We start from the raw sequence: 18,637 nt of genomic DNA, 5'->3' as shown, positions 1-18,637 counted from the left end.
TCACATTCACAAACCTAATTCACATCTGCTGTTACATATCATGTAAGCTAAGAAACATTACACAAGTTATTCAATTCCTGCTTTCTTTTAAAACTCATTCCACCTCAAAAACCTGTTTCTGCATGTATTGTTCCTACATTTTCCATTTTTTCTTTATTATTTACTCCCACCCTTTTCCAATGATCCTACTTCTTCTTTTATCTCTGTGTTAATATATTCACTGCTTCAGTCATAGTTGATTTAGATTTTGATTTCCATGTTCTAGTAATTACTTGTTTGGCAGCCCCTAGAATGTCTAGGCAATTCACACCATGTGTATCAGCTCAAAAATTTAATTTCCAAAGTTAAACCCGTATGATCACCCATTTATTCCTGGCAGAGAGCTTGAAAGGGAAATTTTGAGGTCTTTCATCTCATTACACTCCCAAAACATCTGTTCAGTTATCTCTGATCTGGTGTCAATTTTCATTCTGTCCTCAACTGTTGGGTTCAGATCTGATCCTTGGATCCGACTCTGCCATTACTGAAGCTCATGGCCACCAAAAACTCTAGAGCTCCCCCTACCCACAATGCACCAACCCCGAACATACCTCCGATATCGTTTGCTGCTTTTCGCGAAAGACGTGGGTTAACCTGAGCTCTCGAGCATGCATATATCTATGTGTATCTATCATATATATATAACCAGTGTAACTCTTTCATACCATTGCTGGTAATATTTTTCCATCTTCCCCTGCCTTTTTATATTTTCTTTATAGTGTACACATCTATGTAGTTCTTACCTCTGTTGGTATTTCTCCCATTTTTCTTTTTCTTTCATATATGTATTACAAAAAAGAAAAAAAAAAACTTTCCCCCTTTTATATTGTATCTTTAAAACTCATCATGCCTGACAAAGAGCTGGCCAGTGTCAAAAAATGTCAGAAGTGCCAGCATAAGTTACCATTGTTTGATGCCCATCTTTTATGGGTGTATTGTTTAGGCAGTCGACATTTACAAGAGTATTGTACTATCTGCAAAACTTCAATCCAAGGGCCTTTGCAGATAGGAGAAATAAATTAATTTTGAATAGTTAGCCTCTGCTTCCATCCTCGTTTTAGAATCTCTGGGGCTCAATCCCCAAAACAAAAATTAAGAACACTTTGGCCAAGTCTCCAAGGCCATCTGCTTCCACAGCTTCATTAGAGCTGCCAAAGAAAAAAAATCTAAAATAGATCTGAAGTCTGCTCAGGTCTTCTCTCCTTCAGATTTGACAAGAAAATCTTTGGATCTGAAGATTCTACTGAGGAGGAGATGTTCTCCGAAGATGGATCCAGTTCCTTCTAGGCTTCCCTCTCCCTTCCTGGAGAGAAGCCATTCCAAGTCACTGTCCCTTGCCTCATCTTGTTCTTCCAGGAGTCTAACTGAGGAAGATGTGGACAGAATGATGAAGTTGTTTCTGTCAGAACATATTCAGATGGATGTTCTCCTGGCTTCTACCCCGTCGAGCGAGGGAACTTCTCCATCTCTAATACTGCCATTGTCTACTTCTCTAATACCACCGTTTTTTTCAGAGTTCTTGGATCCGAACCTTCCAGGTCTGTTCCACTCAGATCTGAAGATACCTTTATCTTCGGATCATAAGACTTTTCTGAGCACACCAGTTCTGACTTCTTTGGAGCTAGATGACTCTCAGAACCAAAGCTGCCTTGTCAGATCTGAGGTTTTCAGAGCTATCTCTAACCATCTGAGCTTTGGTATTGGATAGCTCAGCTCCTGGTTCTGCCTTGGGGATTGCTCTCTGGGCAGAGGGAGGCAGTGATCCAGAAGCTTGTGTTCTCGCAGCCGCTGTCTTCGTTCTCTCCAGAGTGGTCTACCTTTGAGGTTGCGAAGACTGTTCTCTGTTCCAACAGGATAGAAGGATACAGCTCCTTTTGGATCTCCAATGCAGTTTCTAGATGTCTCTGCAGGTTGGAGCCACATCATTCCACCCCACAGGGACAGCCAGCTCAAGGCCTCCAAATCACCCAACAGGGTATTACAATTTTCTCTGGCACTTCACTGGATCACCCCACCGAGGAATTTCCTTGGAAGAGAAAGTGCAGACGGAGGCACTTGGTCTTTCCACAAGTCTGTCATTTGAGGATACTGATGAGGGAGAAGGGTCCCCATGATCACCTCCAGCAGATGTCTCATTTGGAGACATTCTTGAAATTTTGAGAGGTGGTTGGACCTCCATCAACCTTTCACTGGAGGAGTCCATATTTCTGGAAACCTTCGGAGCTGACCTATCTGCCTCCTGGGTTACTTCGCTTGACAAAGAGCTCATTGATTTGGTCTTTAGGTGGGCATAGAAGGAACCTAGCTCAGTTGAGCCACTCCCTAAGAGGTCAGATTGGATTCTGGCTTCACCTGTCAGGAAGGAATTTTGGAGCACCTCACCAGGTACCTGCAACAGTTGGACAGACCTCAGAGGTTTTTCCTTAGAAAATACAGGTACTACAAACCCTGACTTACATGGACAGGCTGAAAGCCCTGTCACGTTACCCTATATGTTATAGGCTGCTGAGAGGTGACTTATGCCTGGCCTGTAGGGCAATCTCCAACCATGCCCTAATGGATATGCTGCACATCTGCAAGTCAAATGGCATAAGAGTAACTTGTTCTAGGGATCTCATCCTAACTTGTCACCTTAATAAAACATGCTGTTGACAGATATGTCTCCTAGAGACTGCCGCTTCTCTGGAATAGACTTCCTTTTCAAGTAAAGCAGAGCTCCTCACTGACCCCATTCAAACGCAACCCAGATAATTGTATGGAAGACCGGAAATTCACCCCTGGGGTGGCAGCCATATCCCTCATGCACAGAGGTAGCCAGTGTTGGTCACAGATCTGCTGTTTTCATAAATTCATTCTATGAATTAACCAAAAAGGACAGATCGGGTTACTTGGAATTAACATGACTACTTTTGTAAGGGCTGTAGGGCCACTAGCCTAGTTAACCTCTTATGAAACTATTAACCTATGAGTAAGGGGGTGCCAGTGGATGCCATGGTCTTGATAGCAACCACTAAGAAAGAAGTTGCTGAGCAAAGTTCAGGGAGTCTAGGGTGATGGACAGGCTTGGGAAGCAGGTTTATGCTTCAGCAATCTTTGCCCTTAGGTTGCTGAACTATTTGGCACATTTTACCAGACTACAAAGGGTTTTTATCAAGGAAATTTAAAAAATCCCTTTCAGGGACCATTACTGCTGAGGCTTAATCATCTGTCGCCTCTCAGTTGACTACCCTCCAGTCTATTTTAAATAGGTCCATGAGGCTTGTCTCACATGCAGCCGAACATTCCTTAACAGGCAGTGGGTTGAGGCATATCCATTGGGAGCCATGCCTGGATGTGCTTATGTGGTTTTGCAGAGCCTTTCAAGTCTTGCTTATCAATCCTCCCTTTGATGGCAGTTCGTTCTTTGCTCCAAATTTGAAGAACACACTCTCCAGGTGTGAGAAGGATAGAAAGACCGTCGCTGCAGTGGGTGTATGTTTTTCGACCTCTCAAAGACCCTTTTCTAGGAATCAATGAAGTGGTCGGAAGATATGGTTGAGAAAGTTCCAGTGTCCTTTCCAGGACACGTGAAGATAGTTCCCCTAGGAACAGGGAGCGGGACTCTAATGGATGACACCATCCAAGTGACAGGGGTGGCCTGCAAAAGCAGGGGTCTAGTACTTCTGAAAGGAGGCCTGTTTGCCCCCCTCTGGAGGCAGATGGGAGTCGACTTGGGTGCAGAGAATTATTTCCAGAGGGTACATAATTCCCTTTTCCTTGTCACTTCCAACTGTACTTAAGATTCCCAATATTCCAGCTAGTCAAAGGAAGGAAATAGCAGTAGAAATACAACAGCTGCTAGAAAAAAGTCGTCCAAGAATTCCCACCAGACGAGATGGAATTTGGGACTTACTCAAGATTCTATTTAGTACCAAAGAAAACGGGGGACTGGAGACCAGTTCTGGAGCTCAGCGAATTGAAAAAAGTAAGTTTGACCTGCAAAGTTTCAGGTGGTCATGGTTCAATCCATTCTACCTTTTCTGGGCAAGGATGAATGGATGTGCTCGATAGACCTTCAGGATTTGTACTGTCGTATAAAAGTGAACAGACAATCCAGAATGTACTTGTACTTCTGGCTGGGAGCCAGTCACTGTCTGTTCAGAGTACTGCCATTTGGCCTCTCCACAGCCCACAGGGTGTTCATCAATTGTACGGCAGTAGTAGTGTCTCACTTGAGATGCAGGGATTCCGACAATTTCCATATCTAGACATTTGGCTCATTACTATCCCAACCAGGCATCTATTATTACTAGCAAGAGATAGGTGATCCAGACTTGTTTTCATCTCAGAATAACCATAAATTACAGGAAATATCCATTACAACCAACTCAAACCTTGCAGTTCATAGGAACAGTCTTCTAGACGACGTCAGAGACAGCTTCTCTTCCTCTCTCAAGAGTGCAGACCGTCCGGTTCCAAGTCAGAAAAATAATGTGAATTTCCAAAATTTCAGCTCTCCTAATTCTTCAAGTTTGGGGTCAATGTCTGCTGCCATTATCTTAGTCCCTTTATCAAGATTTCTTATGAGAATTCTCCAAATGGATATCTGCAACACAGTGGTCAGATCTTTCCCAGCACATGCCAACATAAATAATCATTCAGGCATGCAAGAAATACCTTTGGAGGTGGATTTGTTCAGATCTGGTTCTACAAGGTTGTCCTTTCATTCTTCCCCAACCCAAGACCCTAATGACCACTGATGTTTCCCAGATTGGGTGGGGAAGGCACTTCCCGGGGAAAACGGTCCAAAGCACATGGTTGCCCGAAGAGGCTAGTTTGCATATCAATGTTCTGGAGATGAGAGCAGTGCTGTTAGCATTGCAGGCCTTCCAAGATGCTTTCCCTTTAAAGATTGTTGCAGTTCAAACAGGTAATTTGTCAGTTTTTTGGTACATCAGCAATTGAGGAGGAACCAGATACTAACCCTTGTGTCGAAGTACTCAGAGTGTAGCAGTGGGCGAGCTCCTCCAGCCACTTTCTGATAGCAGTGCACATTCTGGGGAAGTCAGTGTGATTAAAGTGAGCAGGTCCATTCTGCTACCTCGAGTGGTCTCTCCACGATTGGTCCCCTGGTCACCTTAATGTCTGTCCTCCAACTCCCCTAATCCTCACATTTCCTACAGAAAGCTGCCCGGTCGAAGAACAAAGTCATCCTCATTGCACCTAATTGGCCTCTACAAATTTGGTTCCCTTTTCTTTGGCTTCCTCTAATTTACCTATCTTGGGTTCGGGATTTGATTCCAGATCTTCGGTCTCACCCGACAGAAATGATTTACCCAGACATCTTAAACCTCAAGCTAATAGCATGATTTCTCCAACTCCATTAATAGCCAGACAATTGTCTGTCATATACTATTATTTTCTTGTAAGGCTTCTACAAGAAAACTTTATAGAAGTAAATGGAAAGGTTTGTTTTCTGGGCATAACAAAAATGTATTGACCCCTTCTTAGCTCCTGTGCACTTTTTTTTGGCAACAGTTTTTAATGAGGGAGCTAGCTCCTCAACGATTAAACTTCAGTTAGTAGCAGTCTTTAACTTTCATTTTGGATTTGAAAATTCTTCTCTGGCTTAGTCTAAACTTTACAATGTATTTTGGATAGGCACACTCCTTCTGAGACCCCCATGTAAAGACCCTCCTCCACTAAGGGATTTGAACTTGGAAGTGCAAGCCTTGACTCATTCCTCCTTTGAACCAGTAGCAAAATGTGATCTTAAGTTTCTGACCTGGAAAGCTGTCTTTCTAGTGGCTAATACCTTTGCTAGAAGAATTTCAGAACTTCTAGCATTGTCATCTAAACCTCCCTAATTGATCTTTCATAAGGATAGAGTCACCTTGCTTATCGGTGAGTCTTTCCTTCCCAAGGTGGTATCAGAATCCACTATCTGTCTATTAACGTTCCAGTTTCCTTTCCTAAATTTGCAAAGGTGAATACATGTTGCATTTATTGGATGTTAAGAAACAACTACACTTTTACTTGCATAGGACAAAAGAAATTAGAAAGACGGACCAATTATTTGTATCCTTTGCAGATTCTAAATTGAGCAGATCAGTTGCAAAGGTGAGTTTAGCCAGATGGCTGGTGGATTGCAAATCATGTATTTACAGCAAGTCGGGTCTGTCCTTGCCAAGACATCTAAGAGCCCATTTGACTAGGTCCATGGCTGCTACTTCAGTATTTCTTTCTAGAGCTTCCATGGACGACGTGTGTGGCCACAACTTGGTCCAATCCTCCTACATGTATTACTCATTACAAATTGGATCTGGTCTCGAGGGGAAGAGCAGGGTTTGGCTCAGCTGTGCTCAGGAATATCCGTCCTTGGAGTCCAACCAGGATTTTATGTATATGGGTACGCTATCCCAACAGATGATGATGGAATGAAAATTGACAACATCAGATAACAAAGGGTTATGTACTTACCGTAAAGTTCCATCTGTGTTGTCCATTTTCATTCTTCAACTTCCCACCTACCAACCCACATCCTCTTCCATTATTGGATTTTGAAAGGACAAGAGACTTATAAGGACTCCATTGTTCTTAATATTGAGCTTCAGATATGACCTTTCTGTCAAGAAAGTTGTAGTGATTCTTTTTACTTTACGTAAGACAGCAAACAAGATCGGAGGTATGTTGGGGGTTGGTGCATTATGTGTAGGGGAGGAGCTTGAGAAGTTTTTGTGGCCACAAGCTTTAGTAACTGCTGAGTCTGATCCGAACCCAGAACATGAGGAAGAATGAAAGTAGACAACACACGTGGAGCATTATGATAAGTACATACATTTTTTTTCCCGGTCTCATCTCCAACATTTTCTATGTACATGAGGAAAAATTCATTGGAGTCTGCTTAGGGTATAAAAGTATCTTTGCAAACATTTCCATGCAAAAGTCCTAAATCTTCTAGATTTTGTTGAATATTTGGGGGCCATACATATATTTTCTGTCTTTTTTTTTTTTTTTTTTTGTGAATTGCATAACTAATCTTTCTTCAGTCTTTTCAGACATCATCTGATTCCTATAGTTATTATGCAGTATTTTATATGCTCAGACATCATCTGATTCCTATAGTTATTATGCAGTATTTTATATGCTCTAATTTTCCCTTTTTTAACAGCAACTTTTGTTACTGGTTCAATTAAAAAAACTCAATCAGTGCAGGTCTTTAGGATTAGTCTGTCTTTTTCTTTGTCTATACTCTGTCAATCCCTGATTGGGAAGGCAGTCACTGTCCTGCAATCCAAGTGACTTCTTGGCCTCTTCCCATTCTATTACCTTTCTTTGTCTAATTAATTGTTCATAAAAGCTCAGTTCCTTTGCTGTCTTCCTCCAGTAAATTCCAGCCACCTATTATCAGTTCTTTCTACCCCTAATTGCAGTGATATCGTCAGAATCTCCTTTTGCCATTCCATCTTTGGTTAGTTAAGTAGTACTTTCTGCTACTTTACTTTAATATTCTGTGTGTTATAATTCTTCTTAAGGATGTGTAAAAAAAATTCCATTCTTATTTCTTAAATTACCTCATGCTTCATCATCATCATCATCCTTCTCCACTTTGAATTGTAGCTTTTTGCTTGTGTTGCATATAAGAGCCTTAACAGTGTACCTCTAAAATATCTCTTCAAATCATGTAATCTTAAAACTCGTCCTGTTTGGTAGGATTAGGGTATCCCACTTGAGTCTTGTCCTCTTCGCCTTCCAAATAAAATCCTTCAACTCTTTAATTGCTATCCACAGTTTTCTGGTTGATAAAAAAATATGCCTGACCTATGTATAAAACTAAAAGGACTAAAACATTTTACTGTTTGTGTTTTGCTGACCATAGCCATAGGCAAGAGCTTCCAGTTTCTCAGTTTTTTGTATTCCTTCTTGTTTGGTCTCTTCCCACATATTCTTAGCTGCGTTAACTGAATCCTTTTAATCCATACTCCTAACTACTTAATTTTATCATGTCCCCATAAATATGGGTATTACTGAACCAATTTATATGTGAGTACATAGTTTATAGCTATAGCTTTTGTTTTATCTTCATATGGGCCCATGTTTGGCTACCAAAAAAAAAAGTGAATGGATAAATACCGAACAGTAAACGTCAGATATGAACATTACCGAACAACAACTTCTATGAAAATAAATTCATTGAATGGCCATGGTTGGCCAATAACCAGGAAGTAATGTGATGCATAAGGTAAGTGAAGGCAAACCTTTTAAATTTGCACCATTCCCCATTGTAGTGCGATCTCCGAGTTAGTATATATAGTTGGGGGGGTGGGGGTGCGGAGGATGAAGCCCCCACCTTGGTTGGTTGTGTTTGTGATGTTGGCCAACTGTGGCCATTCGATGAATTTATTTTCGTTGAAGTTTTTGTTTTGTAATGCTCGTATTTGATTATCGTTCGGTATTTAGCCATTCAGGTTTTTTTAATTTCAGTAACCAAACATAGACCCATTAATTTTATATCCTGAATAAACCGGAACTGTATCAGAATATTCCTCCACACTGATGTCCTTTTCTGGTTCCATTGACTACAAAAGAATATCTCCAATTAAGGCCAACTTTTTTTGAACACCATACGAGTTATATCTTTGAATTTCTGGCTCCCTTATTTTCTTTGCCAGTGGTTCAAAATATAACACACAGGGGGAAAGAGGACACCTCTGCCTGTTTCCTCGGTTCAAATACAAATAATAAGAGAGGAACCCTCTCACTTTGATTTTTGCCTGTTACCCCTTGTATATCCTTCTAATTATCCATAATGTATATGCTTCCATTGCCCTACTCATAAAATCCCAGTTTACTCTGATTTTCTCTGCATCAAGATCCACAGATAACTACAGTATTTTATTACTTTCTTATTCACTCTAGATTGTGATTTTTCTATTAATGTATTCAAATGCTTGCCTCCCCGCCACAAAACCACTTTGCTACATCTCTCTTAATTCTGGTCTTTACTGTCTTTAGGTATTACAACCACCACAACTTTTTTCCAGGATGCTGGCGTCTCCCATCCTGTATAATGGTGTTTAGCAAAACCTCCCAGATCTTTCACATTCCTCCCTCCTAGCTTCCGAACTTCCACTGGAATACCATGTATTACTAGTCTTTCTTGGCGATTGGTTGTACGTGATCATTTTTATCTCCTCTCCTTATATCTTTTTTAGACGTTGAGCCTAATCCACCTATAACCTTGGCATATTTAAGTCTTCCATAAAAATATCAATTCCCATTTTTTTTCTTGATTTCCCCACTTTTGTACTTTATACAAATGTTCATAACATTTCCTAAATCTCCAGTACCTCCACAGAATCTCTGATTATTTTTCTTGTTATAGGTTCTCTAATTTTGGCAACAACCGATTTTACTTTCTGTTGCCTAAGTCGTCGTGCTAAACGTTTTTGTGCGCTGCGGTTGTCAAAAAAAAGCTGTTTAGCAGCAATGTCTCTAAACTCAAGCTATCCAGTTGCTCCTGTATTTTTCCCTGCAATTGCACCTCTTCTGTGAGGTTTCCCTTATTTTGCAATAATTTAACCTTTGTTAGCCCCTCTAAATTCTTACCACTTTATCCAGTAAAATATCAAGTTGATCTGTTTTTTTTTTTTTTTACTACCCAATCTGAAGTAGGCAGACTTCATTCGTCTGCAACCTGTGGGTATCGGATCCGACCTCGGATCCGAGCCGGCAATTCAAAAGCCTAGGCTCCGAGCTCCTAGCTCCTCCCTCTTACCCATAACCCCTTGCCAAGCCCTGACTGACCTCAGATTTCATTTGCCGCTTTCAAGTTGCGACGGATTCTTGGGCTCCTGGCGTTTTTTGGTGCAGATAAGTTTGTTCTGACAGAAAAAGTTAAAAAAATCTCTACTTTTTTCATTTATATTGTTAGTGTTGATTGTGTTAGGCTTTCCTCTCTCTTTAATTTTAACTTTTCACGGGTTTTTGCGTAGTTTGTGTGTGTGTGTGTTGTTTTAGGCCTTTAGGGTTTATAATGTCTGAAGCCCATAAGGCTGTTTTCTCTAAATGTACCGAGTGTGGCCATAAGCTGTCCCCAGCAGATGGCCACACTCGTCATCTTGGGGTTGAACACCTGTCATCTGGTTGTACCATTTGTGCAGGGTTCAACCCCCGAGCTTTGAGGGAGCGGAGGTCGAAGCTGGTGCTGGCGGGACTTCTCCCTCCAGATACCGCTTCGGCTTCTGCACCTTCGACTCAGCAACCTGTTGCTGTGGGCTCTCCTCCTCCGGCTGGGACTCAACCTCCCTCTAAGATGCCGGAGGAGAGAGAGTCTTCTAGGGAGAGAGAGAAGAAGGAGAGGCACAGGGAGAGGCACCATAAACGGAGAGCCGAAACTTCCAGTTCGGCTCCTCCATCTAAGCGGGCCTCCCCTGTGCCTTCTAGCTTTCCTCCTCCTCGGCTCCACTCCCCTCGGTTCTCTCCTGGGCCCGAGGAGGAGGAGGCTAGCCCTTCTGCGAGGTCTCCGAGGCGGCTCTCTAGGTCCGCTTCGGTGGCCTCCACCAGGTCCACTTTTTCCATGAGTGAAGCTGATATGGACCGGATGATGAGGAAATTCATCCAGGCCCAAATGCAAATGGGAGTGCTCCTAGCCCCCCCCCCGATCGACCCCTTTTTTCGCCCCTTTGGCTCCTTCTCTGACCCATACCACGGGTTCGGAGCTGTCGGCGCCGGGCAGAGTTGGATCCGGGGGTGGGTCGGATCCGATAGGTCGGCGCACCTCGGATCCGTCCCATCCCTTGAGTGCTTCGGGTACTTCGGACCCGACCTCTCGGAGCCGAGGACCGAGCCTCGGATCCGAGGGAGCTGGTGTGTCTTCGGCTCCGTCCAGGTCGGAGCACACCGGTCTCTCGGATCCGACGGTTTCGGCTCCGACTCCGATCCGTGCGTCGGATCCGAGTGGGGGTCGGCTCTCGGGGTTTAGAGAAGCTGGCTCCCCCTCTGCCTTCGACGTAGTGGAAAGGGCGCTGTTGAGGACGTCCGGACCCCCGGTCCCTGCCACGGCTCCATCCCGCACTCCCTTGCAGTTGGGCCAGGCTCCCACCAGCCGGTCCCAGGGACAGCCCGCCTCGATGTCCCAAGTAGTTCCCTTGGAACATCCAACTGCGGAAGAGTACTCCTCGGACAGCCCCCCCGATGAAGTACCTCGGAAGCGTAAGTGCAAAAGGAGGCACATGGACTCCCCCGAGTCCGTTACCGAAGACACAGATTTGGATGAAGGGGAAGGCTCCCCAAGGTCACCCCCTGAAGACTCTTATTTGGAGACATTATGGACCTTATATCCATCAGAGCGTGGAAGGATCCGGACACCGTTGAGCCTGTACCCAAGCGTCCTGACCGCATCCTTTCCCCTCCGGCGGACCGCACTCACTGGAGCAAGGGCCCCCCAGTAGATGCCATGATGATGGCTGCAGCCACGAAGAGGGAATTGGCCCAGGAGAGTCCCTCTATGCATCCTCCAGGCAAGGAGTCCCGCTCGATGGATCGCATTGGGAAGCGAGTTTTCAGTTCAGCAACCTCTTTGAGAGCGCTGAACTACATGGCACATGTCATCAGGATGCAGCGGGATCTGATTAAAGAATACGCTGCATCTCCCCCAGAGTCCATGTCGGGTGAGGATAAGCAGGTATACTCAACCCGAATGGCCACTCTTAGAGCGGTATCTAACACATCTATGCGGCTACTTTCTCATGCTACCGAGGGAGCCGCTAGAGCCAGCGGAGCAGGCCTAGTCATGAGGCAGCAGGCCTGGCTCCGCCACTGTGATTTCGCAGAGCCCTTCAAGGCGACTTTCGCGAATGCTCCCTTTGATGGTTCTGCCTTGTTTGGCTAGACTGTTCGCGAAACACTGGTCCAGAGCGAAAAGGACGGGAAGACGCTGTCTGCCGTCGGAGTCCGCTTCTCAGCTCCCCAGAGGTCCTTCTCGAAGAACCAAAAGGGACAGAAGAAGATGTGGTTCTGGAAGTCGCAGCAGTCCCAACCTGCCCCGGATAACCAGTCCTCCCGTGGCAGAGGAGGACAGGGAGGTCGCCGTCCTAGAGGCAGGGGGGCTCCTAGAAACTTTGGGTCCAGAGAACCTTTCTCTGAGAGACCCACGCAGCAGCCCTGAAGGGTTGCCCGGCTGTCCGTCTCTGGAGGCAGTCGGGGGGCGTTTCTCGAGGCACCTAACTACTTGGGAGTCCATCACATCAGACCGTTGGGTGCTTCGCGTGATATCCAGAGGTTATACAATCCCCTTGTTCAAAGTTCCCAGATCTCGCAGCCTCCCAGATGTTCCACCCGACCAAAGGGAGGCAGCAGCTGTCGAAATCGAACAGCTGCTAGAAAAAAGAGCTATCCAGTGCGTCCCCCCAGATCAAACCGGGTCAGGGTTTTACTCCAGGTTCTTTTTGGTGCCAAAGAAAACGGGGGACTTAAGACCAATCTTAGACCTTTCCCAGCTGAACCTGTCAGTAACCAAGCAAAAGTTCCGGATGGTCACCCTTCAATCTATACTTCCCCTCTTGAGGGAGAACGACTGGATGTGCTCCATCGACCTCAAGGACGCGTACTACCACATTCGCATGGACAGACGGTCCAGGAGGTTTCTTCGCTTCCGGCTGGGAGCCAGTCATTATCAGTTCAGGGTCCTCCCCTTTGGTCTCACCTCAGCCCCCAGGGTGTTCACCTAGGTTCTAGCGGTGGTAGCGGCCCACCTGAGGCTCCAGGGATTACAGGTCTTTCCGTATCTGGACGACTGGCTCCTGACGGCATCATCAAGGCATCTTCTGTGCTCAGCCAGGGACTACTTTCTTCAACTAGCCCCAAGGCTGGGCATCACTGTCAACTGGGAGAAATCTTTACTGCACCCCACACAAGCTATAGATTTCATAGGAGGAAGACTAAACACCAGGTCAATGCGAGCCTTCCTCACCCCAGACAGAATTGCCAACCTGAAGTGTCATGTAGCAGCGGTCCTGCAACCATCCCCAACTGCAGCTTCGGTCCTGAGGGCCCTAGGTTCTATGGCGGCAGCTATTCCGCTTCTCATTCATGCTCGCTTACGCATGCGGGTTCTTCAATGGACCCTTCAGGTTCAGTGGTCCCCTCTTTGTTCCTCTCTCAACACTCCGATAGCGGTCAGCAAGGCGTGCAGGGATTCCCTTCTTTGGTGGCTTCTTTCTCCGGATCCCCTGACAGGGAGACCTTTTTGTGCTGCATTTCCCTGAGCCACAGTGACCACGGACGCTTCTTGCCTCTGGTGGGGGGGGGCATTCTGCGGGAAAGATTGTCCAAGGCACGTGGAACCCCACAGAGACGTCTTTGCATATAAATGTCCTGGAAATGAGGGCGGTGCTCCTAGCGTTGCAAGCACTTCACCACGTTCTTCCTTCAGGGACTATTGCGATTCAGACAGACAACATGTCGGTAGTCTGGTACATCAACAAACAGGGAGGAACCAGGTCTTACCCCCTTTGTCGAGAGGCCATGAGAGTCTGGGAATGGGCAATTTCCACCAAACGCTTTCTGGTAGCAACGCACATTCCGGGAAAATCCAACATCCTTGCGGACAAGCTCAGTCGCACCATCCTTTCTCCTCACGAGTGGTCTCTCAATCCTCAGGTAGCGAAGAAGATTTTTGCCGTTTGGGGGCAACCCTGTTGCGATCTTTTTGCCTCTCCCTCAAATGCCAAATGCGACAATTTCTTCGCTCTGCTTCCCCCGCCAGGGGAATTCCCGAGAGATGCTCTGGTGCATGCTTGGCCTCCCAGTCTCCTTTATGCCTACCCTCCACTACCTCTGATGCAGAGGCTTCTGCAGAAAGCCAACAGTTTGGGGAGCAGAATGATTCTCATTGCCCCGTTCCGGCCTCGTCAACCCTGGTTCCCCTTCGTATGGTCTCACAAAATCAATCCACCCTGGATTCTGGATCCAATTCCGGATCTCATCTCCCACCCTCTGGGAATTGCGGTTCCCAATCTGCGCACCCTGAAATTGACAGCTTGGCTGCTCCAGTTCCATCCTTGATTAGGACTCCCGGTATCTCATCACCAGTCAAGGCCATCTTAGTGGCAGCTCATAAACCTTCCACCAGGCAGGTTTATCGGAGTAAATGGAAGAGATTCTCTATTTGGGCGGTACAGAGAACTTTGGATCCGTTCTCGGCACCTATGTCAGCGGTGCTGGATTTTTTAACAGACCTCTTTCATCAAGGGGCAAGTTCTTCCACGATTAAGGTACAATTGGCAGCTATCTCGCATTATCACATTGGTCATGAGACAGCTCCCCTCATGACGGCGAAATTATGCAAAACCTTTCTCAAAGGGATTTTTTTGTTGAGGCCTCCAGTCAAGGAGGTTGTACCACCTTGGGACTTGTCGTTAGTTCTGCAAGCCCTTACTGCTCCTCCCTTCGAGCCTGCAGCTTCTGCAGATCTAAAGTACCTTTCCTGGAAGACTGCCTTCTTGGTAGCTATCACTTCAGCCAGAAGAGTGTCTGAGCTTCAGGCTCTATGCGTCAAGCCGCCTTACCTTTCTTTCTTCCCTGATGGGGTGTGTCTCAGGACCAATCCATCTTTTCTTCCGAAGGTCTCTTCTGAATCTAATATTAACCAATCAATCAATTTACCTGTGTTTTTTCCCAAGTACTCAAAGGAGAATACAAATTGCATTCCTTGGATGTTCATAGACAATTACGTTTTTATATTCACAGAACAGCTGGTCACAGGAAATCAGATCAGCTGTTCGTCTCCTTTGCTAAATTTGCTCTGGGTAAAGCTGTGTCTAAAGTCACACTATCTAAGTGGATTGCTAATTGTATTCTGCAGGCTTATGACACTTCAGGTAGACCTGCTCCTCAGAGGGTTACGGCTCATTCTACTAGGGCAGTTTCCACGTCAGCCGCCTTTAAGTCCCGTGTTTCATTGGATGATATCTGCGGGGCAGCTACTTGGGCCTCGCCTCATACTTTTATTTCTCATTATAAGGTGGATGTTGTTTCCAGAGGAAGAGCATCTTTTGGCTCAGCGGTGCTCCGAAACATCCTTCCATGACGGCCGCCCAAGATTCAGGTAGCTGGGGACTCTGTCCCACAGGTTGCAGACGAATGAAGTCTGCCTACTTCAGATTTAGAAGTTATGTACTCACCATAACGTTCCATCTGAGTAGGTGACTTCATTCGGATGCTCCCCCCCTCCATCCCCCTGACCTTTATAGAGCGAGTATTTATGCTGTTTTTCGTGTACTGTAGTCAGTATTTTGAGGCAAACTCAATCTGAGGTCAGTCAGGGCTTGGCAAGGGGTTATGGGTAAGAGGGAGGAGCTAGGAGCTCGGAGCCTAAGCTTTTGAATTGCCGGCTCGGATCCGAGGTCGGATCCGATACCCACAGGTTGCATCCGAATGAAGTCACCTACTCAGATGGAACGTTATGGTGAGTACATAACTTCTAATTCCTTAAATTCCTCTCTGTAACATGTAGGTGGGTAAGTGCTAGTGTCTGATTACCTCACATTTTTATCTTTGACACACGTACAATTACTACTTGACATCATGCACCCATAATTACAAAGTTCTCAATTAAATGGATATGTTCCTGTGAAATGTGAAATACAATTTCTGACAAGTATAGTCCAGTTATTCTACCTTCAAGTTCAGTTGGGGTTCGCTGCTCTCCACAGCTTGAACGGTAAAATGTAAAATATAAAGATTTCAGATTTTATTTAATACAACTTAAAACTCCCAGATAATCTCCACGATAAGCGCTTTTGACAAGTATTCCTCAAATCGTTCTTCCACTGGGAATATTAACTTTCCTTTAAAATCACGAGTCCAGTGCGCCAAAAAAACTCCTCATCTCATACGCCAATGAGTGCCTTTCTTTCGAACACACCTTTTTCAATTTATAATAGGTCTTCTCTTTAATACAGGTTTTAATGGAATCACAGCGTTTAAACCCGGAAACTCATCAGCTCTTAAATTAATAATCCATCTCGTTTCCCTCACTTCAGTTCTATTTATGATGTCACCTAATCTTATTCCTGCATAGACACGTTCTTTAGCTTTGAAGCTGAATGAATGAGTCGGGAAAGCAGTAATATGCACAGCTAAAGCATTGTGTAGATCACTCGCACAAATGTCCCTTAAGTGTCTCTGTATCCGATTTTTAAAAATCTGATTGGTCTTACCAACATGAGAAGCAAGATTGACAGGTAGCTAGATATACAGTGTTTGATATTAAATATATATCTCTTGCCAGAGTTGGGGTGACAAAGATTGCTTGAATCTGTATGCTCACATGCTGAGCAGTTCCCACATCTAAATGTTCCTTTAGGTCCCAAAATCCCTGGTTTATGGAAGCCATCCTTATAACACAGCAGCCTTTTCAAATGTTTTCTATTTTTATGCCCAAAACTTGGTGCATCTCCTACAATCTCCTTTAGCCTATGGTCCTGTGTAAGGATTGGCCAGTATTGTCTTATTACTTTCTCCACTTGTAGGTGATCTGTGCTAAACGTCATCATTACCCTTGTCTTGGTAGTTTCATGGCAGTTCTTGCGCCTTTTTTTCTCATTTCCCTTATTTGCGTTTCTCCATGTCTTCTCCTTTTAATTAGATCCTCTTGTGTGAATTTAATTTCATTGGTTCTGTAACCTTTTGCCATTAAATTATTCAGCAAAACTTGTACTTCCTTCAGAACTTTTTCTTCACTAGTGCACCTTCTCATAAGTCTATCCGATTCATTACGCATAATGTTCCTTGTAATGTGACTCTGATGCGTACTACTACTATGGTGGTAATGATTCCTCCATTTGGTCTTTGTAAGTAGAGCAGTACTTATTTTATTCCCTTCCTCTAACGTAATCTCCACATCCAAAAAGTTCACAGACTGTCTGTAAGTAGAGCAGTACTTATTTTATTCCCTTCCTCTAACGTAATCTCCACATCCAAAAAGTTCACAGACTGTCGAGACCATTGCCCTGTTAGATTCAAGAAGGTTGTGGTTCCATTTATGTACTCTAGGAAGGCTTGAAAATCAAGCTCTTCTCCTTCCTACAACACACAAAGATCATCCACAAATCGACCATACAAGAGAATATTATTGTGCCAAGGGTTGCTAGGTTGAAGTATATGTAACTTCTCCCACCCTGCCAGCACCAAATTGGAGTAGCTGTTCATGCACGGAGTGCCCATCACTACTCCCCATCGCTGCCAATAGGTGGTTTAACCATAAATGAGATGGTTATTCTCTAAAATTAGTTCCAATAATGTGCATAGTCTTTCAACCTCTAATCTTTGCAAATTCTGTGTCAGCACATCCCTCATGCATTCTACTCTATAATCATTAGGTATACATGTAAAAAGGTTGTTAACATCCATGGTGGCCAATAACCAATTCTGACTAGTTCTATTCTGATCCATAGCTGCTGTTAGTTTTCCAAGAAAATCTGTGTCTTTCAGAACAGTACCAATGTTTATTAGGATTTTCCTCAATTCCTTCTCAACCTAGAGACATCGTCTCAGTTACCCATCCTTGTCCAGATACTATTGGAAGTAGGGGAGGATCATACAAGTCTTTGTGAACCTTCGGTAATCCATTTAAACCTTCGGTAATCCATTTATCAACGGTACGGTCGGATGTTTAATATGGAAAAAAAATACTGTTCAGGATCCATTAATCCTTCAAACATCATGTCATTAAGTTGATTTTCTAATTCTTGTATAACTTTCTTAATTTTTAACGTGGATACCTCATAAGTCCTTTGGTCTTGTAACATTGTTGACATTTTCCTAACGTACCAGTCAGCTTCAAGCATGACCACAGCTCCTCCCTTATCTGTTGGTTTAAGCACAATAGTGTCATTTTGTTGTAAAGAATACAAAGATTGTCTTTCTTCATATGTACATTTTGATAATGTTTACTATTTTTATCTTGTCTTATTTTCTCCAGCTCATTGTTACATAAACGTACAAATAAATCCAGCGCTGGATGATTACAGGGCACAAAGGTGCTCTGTTTCCTCAAGGATGATGCATCTGAGATATTGCTTTGTCCATAGATACTTTTTAGGGTAACGTTGCGTCCGAAGCATTTGAGATCCAACACAAATTCGCTCAGATCTGATCTTAAAGAAGGTATGAAAGTAAGTCCTTTTGATAACACAAACTCTTCAGCTAATGTCCGCGAATAGTGTGAGATATTAATAACCAATGGCATTTCTTCTAATTCACGAATTTCTTCCTTTTCCGATCTTGACTTTGATCTCGTTGATTCCTGAAATATAGGGCTGCTTCAGAAAAACTGGTAGTGCATTATTCACCGGTATGTGTTACGCCTTTCTTTGGTACAGTTCCATTGTGATTTATGGTACTAGTCCCTGCGGTTCCATTGTGATTCATCGTACTAGTCCCTTCTAATGGTGGATTAAGAGTAAGAGCACTTCCCTCAACTTGTCAGTTGATCTGAAATTATTTTCTTTGCTGCAGTAGCTCTCTCTCCACAGTCTGGTTGGATCTATTGATCGAATCTTTTTTAGGGTAACAATTCTAAATTATGAGCTGCTGTTCGTATTTCTTTTTCCCG

At 44.2% G+C, this 18,637-nt stretch overlaps 1 protein-coding gene across 1 annotated transcript in view; it reads left to right on the top strand.

The window, feature by feature from the left end:
- The window catches only part of LOC122806591 (C4b-binding protein alpha chain-like), a gene marked incomplete in the record, with an annotated part of 1,299,259 nt that overhangs the window by 74,134 nt on the left and 1,206,488 nt on the right, over nucleotides 1-18,637 (top strand).

Source organism: Protopterus annectens, chromosome 7.part0 (genome assembly GCF_019279795.1).
Source record: "Protopterus annectens isolate FY-2018-M chromosome 7.part0, PAN1.0, whole genome shotgun sequence".
Lineage (NCBI taxonomy): Eukaryota > Metazoa > Chordata > Ceratodontiformes > Protopteridae > Protopterus > Protopterus annectens.
This window is presented reverse-complemented; position numbering and strand designations above follow the sequence as displayed.